Raw genomic sequence first — 10,356 nt, 5'->3', positions numbered from 1 at the left:
GAGTCTTGCTCTGTCACCAGGCTGGAGTGCAGTGGCACAATCTTGGCTCACTGCAACCTCCGCCTCCTGGGTTCAAGTGATTCTCCTGCCTCAGCCTCCCAAGTAGCTGGGACTACAGGCACGCACCACCATGCCCAGCTAATTTTTGTATTTTTAGTAGAGACAGGGTTTCACCATGTTGGCCAGGATGGTCTCAATCTCTTGACCTCGTGATCTGCCCACCTTGGCCTCCCAAAGTGCTGGGATTACAAGCCTGAGTCACCGCGCCTGGGCCCCAAATGCTCATTTTTAGGAAACTTTAATCCAGTAAACTCAGTCCTAGGAAATTTATGTTAAGGAAATAGTCAGAGGTGTACAAGAAGATATATGTACAGGGATGTTTCTTGCAGTAGTTTTGTAATGGTGAAATTTTGGAAACAACATGAATGTTTAACCCTAGGGAAATGGTACAGTCACAAAACAAAATATTATACAGCCATCAATATGAGTAGTTTTGAAAATGTACACATAGAATGTAATAATGATGGTGATGACCAACATTTATTGATCACTCACTATTTTCCAGGGACTATGAAACCTCTTTACATGAATTCTCTCATCCTTGAGATAATACTGTGAGGTGGGTACTACGATTATTCTCATTTTGTAAATAACAAAACTGAGACTCAGAAAATTTAAGTAACTTGCCCAAGGTAAGTAAGTAAGGCTGAATACTCCAAATTTACTTAACGACTGTTAACCCTAGTAATCTTTAAGTGATGGGATTATAGTGATTTTTGTTTTCTGCTTTATATTTTATTTATTTATTTATTTATTTTTGAGACAGTGTTGCTCTGTTGCCCAGGCTAGAGTGCAGTGGCATGATCTTGGCTCACTGCAACCCCCACCTTCCGGGTTCAAGCAACCCTCCCACCTCAACCTCCTAAGTAGCTGGTACTACAGGTGTGCGCCACCACACCTGGCTAATTTTTGTGTTTTTACTATAGATGGGGTTTCACCATGTTGGCCAGGCTGGTCTCGAACTCCTGACCTCAAGTGATCCTCCCACCTCAGCCTCCCAAAGTGTTGGGATTACAGGTGTGAGCCACGGTGCCTGGCCTCTATATTTCCCTTTATGCTTATAATTTTTTATTTTTTTAATTCATAAATGATAATTCTATATATTTATGGGGTACAGTGTGATGTTTTGTTTGACACATGAATATATTGTGAAATGATCAAATCATGGTAATTAGCATACTCATCACCTCAAACATGTATCATTTTTGGGAGTTGAGAGAGGATTTAGAATCCTCTTTTCTAGTTATTTTGAAAATCTTAATTTTATAAAATAACCACTTATTACTTTTGTAATCAGAAAAAAAAAAATAGCTCCTCCTAGATATTCTTGCCACACAGAGGTGCACTGACTTCTGGAGAAAGTGTCCTGGGATGAGGGTAGGGCCAAGGGTCTTGACGCAGGAAATAATACAAAATAATTCTGTCACCCAGGCTGGAGTGCAGTGGTGCAATCTCAGCTCACTGCAACCTCTGCCTCCCAGGTTCAAGCAATTCTGCTGCCTCAGCCTTCCAAGTAGCTGGGATTACAGACAGGAGCCACCATGCCCGGCTAAGTTTTTGTAATTTTTGTAGAGACGGGGTTTCACCATGTTAGCCAGGATGGTCTCAATTTCCTGACCTTGTGATCCAACTGGCCTCGGCCTCCCAAAGTGCTGGGATTACAGGAGTGAGCCACCACAGCCAGCCTGTTTATTTTTCATTTTTTATTTTTTTGAGACAGAGTCTCACTCTGTCGCCCAGGCTGGAGTGCAGTGACACAATCTCGGCTCACTGCAACCTCCACCTCCTGGTTCAAGCGATCCTCCCACCTCAGCTTCCCGAGTAGCTGGGATTACAGGCATGTGCCACCATGCCCAGCTAATTTTTGTAGTTTTAGTAGAGATGGGGTTTCGCCATGTTGGCCAGGATGGTCTTGAACTCCTGACCTCAGGTGATCCACCCGCCTTGGCCTCCCAAAGTGTTGGGATTACAGGTGTGAGGCACTGCGCCTGGCACAAAATAGTTTTCTTGTGCTCAGCTTCCCCTTCTCTTTGAATAGTCCAGTGTTTTCCTAAGAACATTACCTCCCAACTACAGACTAGAAACGTGGCTGCCTTGGTTTGGACCCTTGCTTCTGAGCAAGTAGAATCTTGCTGAGGAAGGGAATGACATGTGGGGCAGTGACAAAGGGCAGGAACTACCTGCTTTCTGAATTTCCTGCTAAATTTCCTACTTAAAGCCCCGCATTTCACACTGTCCCCCTCATAGCTGTGGGTTATGCATCAGGAGTTCTGATCTGGTGCCTCTTGTTTACTTCTCTGCCACCCCTGCCTCCAGACCCAGGGTCAGGGAACCTCCTTTTGGCTCTGGCTGGGCAGCCACCTTGGTTAGTCCAGAAGGACTCGTGGCTCCCAGTGGGTCATCATAGCTTGGTACCATTCCATCTTATGTCACCTACTCCACCTTCCACCTGATCACAACCAGTCTTTTCCCAAACCTGGATCTTTCGAGGAAAGATGAGACAAGAAAATGTAGCAGACTCCACGTGAACCCTTCTCTAGGCCTAGGAAAACTTACTCAATACTCCTGCTTACTAAGAGCTAATCAGTATATGAAAGAAAGACACTCAGCAAGTTTGCCTGAAGGTTAACTCAGAGACCTGGGAATGAAACCTAGCTCTCCTGCTTCCTAGGCCCCTCTGTGCCATCTATTTTTAGCCAAGCTGCCCTGAGCCTTGTCTACCTTGTCTGAAAGCCAAAGTAGGCACACAGTTTGCTCATAAACATTCCTGTGCTTGCCAGCTCATGCTAGCCAACCATTTAGATGTTGGTTTTAAAACTGTGAGCCTTCCCTTGTACCTACCTCCTAGGGCCTGCAAAGAATACACACCAAGGGATCAACAGCCTGAGTTTTTCCCAAACCCAGTGACCTCAGTCAAATGCCCTCAATTGAGAGGCGTGTCTATTACTTGTTCATCTTGGCACAGGGTGCAGCAAATGACTCCCTCTCAGAGCCACTGTTCCTGGTCACAGTTCTTTGAGTGTGCTGACCTACTTTCTCCCCTTCACAGGAAAAACAGAAACCAATAAATGTCTCCAGTGAGTAATCTTGCTTTCAGGAGCACTGACTCTGTGTTTTGGTCTCTTGTCCTTTCCCTGCTCCATTATCACTCTGCTATAACCATAAGAAAATGATTCATGACTGAACTAGAATTCTGCTTGTTGTTTACTGTCCCCATTCTGTAGCTGGGTTTTCAGAGCAACTATGGCCCACATATCGCAGGGACGGGGGCAGAGCCCTCCCTACCTTTCCTTTCCCTACTACAGTTCATTGCTAAATAGCATAATATGGACTAAAGTCGCTTCTGCACAAGAATGTTGGGAATCAACAGAGTATCTCTGGTTTGGCCACACATGTTATGCGACTGGTAGCATTATGGACTCAGAGGCATTCAGCTTGAGACTCCTGACTTGACTTACTATATACCTTTGGAGTGGGCCTCCGAAAAGAGTTAGGTTGCTCAACTCAGTCGCCTTGACAAGCAGAACCTCTTTGCTGAGCATGTACAGGTGACTCTCAAATACCCACACTGAGATTCTCTGTGGCTAATGGATTATTTTAGGCCTTCCGTACCCTTCACAATCTTCATGCTATTGCCCACTTCCTCCAGCCATCAGCTGGAAGCAACTTGGAAAATACATGTTCATTTTAATGTCAGTCTGAGCAAAGTTAACTGGAGGAATAAATCTACTGGGGTTCAGAGGCAAGGTGTTGACAGGACATATAATGTATTCCAGAGTGCCTTTTGGATTATCTACTGGTTTTAATAATCTGGCATGTCTGTTCTCCATGACCATGGATAACTGAGTATATCTTATTTTGCTCCCCTATCCCTGGGCACCGTGTCTCCTTTCTTCCTCACTTGTCCTTGTGTTTACAACAGATTATAACCAGCTTGCCTTCTAGAATCCTGTCAAATTTCATTTATATCGAATGTGCTGGCCAGGCGTGGTAGCTCATCCCTGTAATCCCAGCACTTTGGAAGGCCAAGGTAGGAGGATCACTTGAACCCAGGAGTTAGAGACTAACCCGGGCAGCATAGCGAGACCTCGTCTCTACGAAAAAATAAAATAAATAAATTAAAAATAGCCAGGCATGATGGCACATACCTGTAGTCCCAGCTACTTGGGAACCTCAGGCGGGAGGACTACTTGAGCCTGGGAGGTTGAGGCTGCAGTAAGCTGTGATCATGCCACTGCACAACAGCATGGACAACAAAGCAAGACCCTGTCTCAACAAACCGGAAGTGCTAACATGGGCTTTTAAAAAGGTTCCAAGTCCTTTTCACCAGCTCCAAAGTCCTATTTGAAGTCTGGGCAACATGGCAAAACTCGTCTCTACAAAAAATACAAAAAAGTAGCCAGCCATGGTGGCACACACCTGTAGTCCCAGCTACCTGGGAGTCTAAGGTGGGAGGATCACTTGAACCTGGGAGAGGGAGGTTACAGTGAGCTGAGATTGTGCCACTACACTCCAGCCTGGGTGACAGAGTGAGACCCTGTTTAAAAAAAAAAAAAAAAATCAATCAATCAATATACATTAGGAAGCAATGAGGTTATTTTTTTTAAGCAAGTTGTAGACAGATGTATACTGGATGCTAGTATTTTTCCCACCTTGGATAGAAATTAATACACAAACAAGAGTATCTTTTGTTTGTGGATAGGTATATATGTAGCAAAACACAGACTGAAAGATTAAGCCTAATTCATGGTAAGTCATTTCAACTACTTTGTATCATTCCATCATGTAAACATACCCTGATTATTTATATATTATCTTTTTGATGGACACAGCTTATTTCCAATTTACGTATTTTGCAAGCTGTGCTGCAACGTACATCCTTTTATGTGTCTCCTAGTGCATATGTGCAAAAAGTTTTCCAAGACCAATGAATACCTAGAATTAGAATTGTTGGGTCCTGTAGTATGCTTACTTTAAACTTTACAAAGTATTGCTAAATTATTTTCCAAAGTTGTTGTACCAGCTGGGCACAGTGGTTCACACCTGTAGTCCCAGCACTTTAGGAGGCCAAGGTGGGAGGATGACTTGAAGCTAGGAGTTTGAGACCTGCCTGGACTACATAGCAAGACCCCATCTCGATTAAAAAAAATACAAATATAAAATATATATAAAGAAAAAATTCATATTGTAGTCATAGTGGCCACAAGAGGCTGCACCTCAGCAACTAGCTGATCTCAGGCCAGCTGGGCCAGGGTTAGAGTGAACCCTTCCTCTGAAGAGCTGGGCAGGTAGCAGGTGGTAAGATAGGACATGGCTGCAGGCAACAGCCAGGAGTCTCTACTTCTAGAGTAGCCATTCATACTTCTGGTTGTAAAGCGTCTGTCCCCCACCCAGTCATCTGAGTTGGAGGTAGGATTTGGATGAATGACAACAGGACCTCTGCATTGACAGAACTGGAGAGGGGAGGGGGGAACTGGGATGGGGAATGACGATGAATCACAAGCAGCAGCAGAAGTGAGGGGAACAGTAGGGAGATAGGAAGGGTGATATTGCTAGTCACCAAAACAATGGGACAAAGATCCCAAAGACATTTCAGAGATCATTGAGTGGGTTGTCCCTCCCATTACAAGTTCAGAGCAGGGCCTTAAGGGCAGGGTTTCCAGAAAGGTGCCCACCAGACCTCAGCATTCACTGCCCAGGGCCACCTCAGGACTCTGCTTGCCATGTTTTGGTGCAGAGCTCCTTGGCTGCTCCAGCCATGGCTCAAATGAGCCCATGTGCAATTCATGCCACTGCTCTGGAGGGCACAAATGTAAGCCTTGGCAGCATGCACCTGGTGCTGACTCTGGAGAAGTGCTGAGCGCATGAGTTGTGGGGCTATGGTGGAATCTACCTAGATTTCAAAGGATGTATCAGACAGTCTGGGGGCCCGGGCAGAGACTTGCTGCAGAGGCAGAGCCACTGCAGAGAGCCCCCACTAGGGCAATGTCTAGTGGAGCTGTGGAAAGCAAGATCCTGCAGAGTCTCCACTAGGGCAGTGCCTAGTGGAACCATGGGAGTGGAACCACTACTGGGACCCCAGAGCCGTAAAGCTACCAGCATACAGCGCCAACCTGGGAAAGTTGCAGGCATGAGACTCCAATCCGAGACAGCTGAAACATGTGCTGAGCCCAACAAAGCCATAGATAACGGCAGGGCTGCCTGAGACCTTGGGGTCCAGCCCCATCTTGGTGTGCCCAAGATGCAGGACATGGAATCAAAGGAGATTATTCTACACCTTTAAGACTTAATGTGGTTTTCTGTGTTGGGTTTTGGACTTTCTTGGGATCCCTTTCTTCTTGCCTATTTCTCCCCCTTGGAATGGGAATATCTATCCTATGTCTGTCCCACTGTATTAGTCCATTCTTACACTACTATACAGAAATACCAGGCCGGGCACGGTGGCTCATGCCTGTAATCCCAGTACTTTGGGAGGCCAAGGGGTGCAGATCATGAGGTCAGGAGATGAAGACCATCCTGGCCAACATGGTGAAACCCCATCTCTACTAAAATACAAAAAATTAGCCAGGTGTGGTGGTGCGTGCCTGTAGTCCCAGCTACTTGGGAGGCTGAGGCAGGGGAATTGCTTGAACCTGGGAGGTGGAGATTGCAGTGAGTAGAGATCACGCCACTGCACTCCAACCTGGCAACAGAGCAAGATTCCATCTCAAAAAAAAAAAAAAAAAGAAAAAAAGAAATACTAGAGATTGGGTAATTTATAAACAAAAGAGGTTAATTGGCTCCTGGTTCTGCAGGCTGTATGCAGATTCTGCAGGTTCTGCAGGAAACATGGTACTGGCATCTGCTCAGCTTCTGTGGAGGCCTCAGGAAACTTTCAATCATGCCAGAAGGTGAAGGGGAAGCAGGCATGTCTTACATGACTGGAGCAGGAGGAAGAGAGGGGGAGGTGCTACACACTTAACCAGATTTCATGAGAACTCACCATCACGAGAACAGCATGGAGGGGATGGTGCTAAACCATTCATAAAGGATCCACCCCCATGGTCCAATCACCTCCCACCAGGCCCCACCTCTAACACTGGAGTTTACGATTCAACATGAAATTTGGGCAGAGACACATATCCAAACCACATCACCCAGCATTGTATTTTGTAAATAAATAACTTGTTTAATTTTAATCTGTTTCTTCACAGCTGGAGGAAAATTTACCTCAAGGTGAATTATGCCTTGAGTCCCACCCATATCTGCTTTAGATGGGACTGGACTTTGGATCTTTGAGTTGACACTGAAACAAGTTAAGAATTTTCGGGCTACTGCAATGGAATGAATGTATTTTGCATTGTGAGGACATGAATTTTGGGGACCAGAATAGAATGCCATGGTTTGAATGTGTCTCGTAAAGTTCATGTGTTGGAAACTTAATTCCCAATGGAACAGTGTTGGGAGGTGGGACATAATAAGAAGTGATTAGGTCATGAGGGCTTTACCTTCATTAATAGATTAATGTCATTATCTCAGGAGTGGTTTAGTTATTGCAAGAGTGGCTGTGTTATAAAAACAAGTTTGACTCTTCGTGTTCCCTTGCTCTTACCCTCTCTTGTCCTTCCGCCTTCCATTATGGCATAACGCAGCATGAAGGCCCTCATCAGATGCTGGCTCCATGCTGTTGGACTTCCCAACCTCCAATACCATGAGCCAAATAAATTTCTGTTTATTATAAATTACCTAGTCTGTGATATTCTGTGATAGCCATGTAAAACAGACTAGGACACTCTGCCTGTTTCAAAACCCTCCAGCAACTTCCAGTTACATTTTGTATAACGTCCAAACTCTTTACTTTGACCTAATAAGATATAGTAGCCCTTACCAAAATATCTGATCTTATCCCATACTATGCTGTTAGCGATGCTTCCAGTTATAATTTGTTCTCTCTTCAGGGCCTTTGCACCCTGCGTAAAATGTTCTCTCGCCATCTTTCTCATCATCCACATCTCAGCTCTAGGGTCAGCTCCTCGGAGAGGCTTTCCCTGGTCATCCCAACTCAGGAGCCCCCTACTGTGATCAGTATCTCATCGCATCACCCTGGTTTTTTCTCTCTCTCTCTTTTTTTTTTTTTTTTGGCGGGGCTGGGGGGTTGACCTGGGCTATGGCTGGGTCAAGTGCCTGCTTTATTCAACAGGAAATGCCCAAGTTGGACTCACCCCCACCTTTCACAATGTAAAGTGAGCAGGGAGCAAGGCAGGAAGCTAGAAAAATAACACATGGATCCAGACGATCCAGAAAGACCCTGCTAAGTCAGCTCAAGGCCAAGACTCGTTGGCATGAGAGAACAAAAGGTGACAGAAAAGCCTTGGGCAGCCTGAGCCACGATGGGCCTAGCAGAAGTAGTTGGGACATTCGTGGGCAACCAAATGCCAGGTTTGATTAAAAGTGTCCGTGACAGCCGGCTCCATGGGCCCTTTCTCTGTCACTGCCAAGTTCTGCTCCAGCTTCTTCAGGCTGGACATGCCCAGGATGACTGCGTCTCCATGGGCACCCTGCAGCTGTAAGTGGTGGTACATCCACCAGAGGGTGGCCGAGGTCATACTGGGGGCACTGGCACCATACACAGCCTGGATGGCCTTCTCCACCAGGGCAATGGCCTTGAAGTGGTGCTCCTTCCAGAAGCGATTCCTGTAGGTCTCAGCCCAGCTATTCCCAAAGAAGTGGCCCCTGGGCTGTTTCTTGCCTTTGTCCTCATACTTGTACTTGCCGGTCAGCAGGCCCCCAGCCAGAGGGTGTAGGCATAGAACCTCAGTCCAAAGTGCCCGAGGCAGGGGAAGAGCTCCATTTCCACCTGCCAGGTGGTGGCATTGTACATGCCCTGGTACACAGTGGGCAGGATCCAGCCTTTGTTTTTATTTATTTATTTATTTTTGAGACGGAGTCTCACTCTGTGAGTCTGGAGTGCAGTGGCACCATCTCGGCTCACTGCAAGCTCCGCCTTCCGGGTTCACGCCATTCTCCTGCCTCAGTCTCCCGAGTAGCTGGGACTATAGGTGCCCACCACTACACTTGGCTATTTTTTTTTTTGTATTTTAATAGAGACAGGGTTTCACCATGTTAGCCAGGATGGTCTCGATCTCCTGACCTCGTGATCCACCCACCTCGGCCTCCCAAAGTGCTGGGATTATAGGCGTGAGCCACCGTGCCTGGCCCAGCCTTTGGTCTTGCAGAGCGTACAGATCTCCGCCACTTCTCAGCCGGCATAGTTGGAGAGGCCAAGTTCCATGAACTTGCCTTCCTGGTGCAACTGGTGGCAGGCACACAGCATCTCTTCCATTGGGGTGCTGTGGTCAGGTGCATGTAGGTAGAAGAGGTCCACTTGGGGACACTGCAGCCTCTTCAATGACGTCTCCAGCTGGGACTGGACAGTGTCAGGCTTTAGTGATTTTCCCTCCCAAGGGCTGGCCTTGGTGGCAAATTTCACTCAGTAGTCGCCGCTGCCCAGCCCCAGGCCGCCCAGGATGGTTTTGGACTGGCCATCGCTGTACGTGAAGGCCATGTCCAGCTTGGTGTGTCTGCACTTCAGGAAAGTGTGCATGGCCGTGGCACTGGCGGATGCGTCCATGTGGCCCCCCATCTCCATGGTGCCTAGCACCATGGCATGCCGGGCCAGGATGCCCAAGGCGGCCCGCATTGGCGGTGGACGGGACATGGCTAGCATGCGGGCCTCAGGTGGCAGGGAGTGTGGCGCCTGCCCCTCACCCTGTTTTATTTTCTCCCTACCACTTAACATTATCTCAAATTGTCTGTCCATTTATTGGTTTGCTTATTATTATATATCTTCACCACAACTAGAATGTAAACTTCATGAGAATGGCAATCTTATTTGCCTCTGTCCTGCTGAATGTCTAGCAACTAGTTCAGTACTTAGCAGGTGCTCAGTGGATTATTTGTTGAATAAATGAGTCAGGATATGGACCGGCGTTGTTGAAACCATGGGAAATATGTGATCATATGATCACTTCAAGGAAAGCCTGAAGAGTTAAATGTGGATTATAAAGGAAAGAGCAGAGGAAAGAATGCCTACAAAGCAATTTGGAGGAACAACCAGGGTGGTAGGAGGAGAAACAGGAAAGTGTGATGTTACAGAAGGCAATCCTACTTCTCTCCCCAAAAGCAACCAATGCTAACAGATGGGTGGGTATTCTTCCAAATCATGTTCTATATATTTACATACATTCACAAATGTTTATATTACATGCACATGTAGTTTTGGTTTTTATATAAATGAGCTCATAGTACATGTATTAT

The 10,356-nt window shown here is 46.4% G+C and overlaps 1 pseudogene; it reads right to left on the bottom strand.

Moving 5' to 3' along the window:
- Positions 1-8,435: 8,435 nt before the first annotated feature.
- On the bottom strand, positions 8,436-9,808 carry LOC108520133 (aflatoxin B1 aldehyde reductase member 2-like; annotated as a pseudogene).
- Positions 9,809-10,356: the final 548 nt, after the last annotated feature.

Source organism: Rhinopithecus bieti, unplaced genomic scaffold (genome assembly GCF_001698545.2).
Source record: "Rhinopithecus bieti isolate Rb0 unplaced genomic scaffold, ASM169854v2 scaffold_51421, whole genome shotgun sequence".
Lineage (NCBI taxonomy): Eukaryota > Metazoa > Chordata > Mammalia > Primates > Cercopithecidae > Rhinopithecus > Rhinopithecus bieti.
This window is presented reverse-complemented; position numbering and strand designations above follow the sequence as displayed.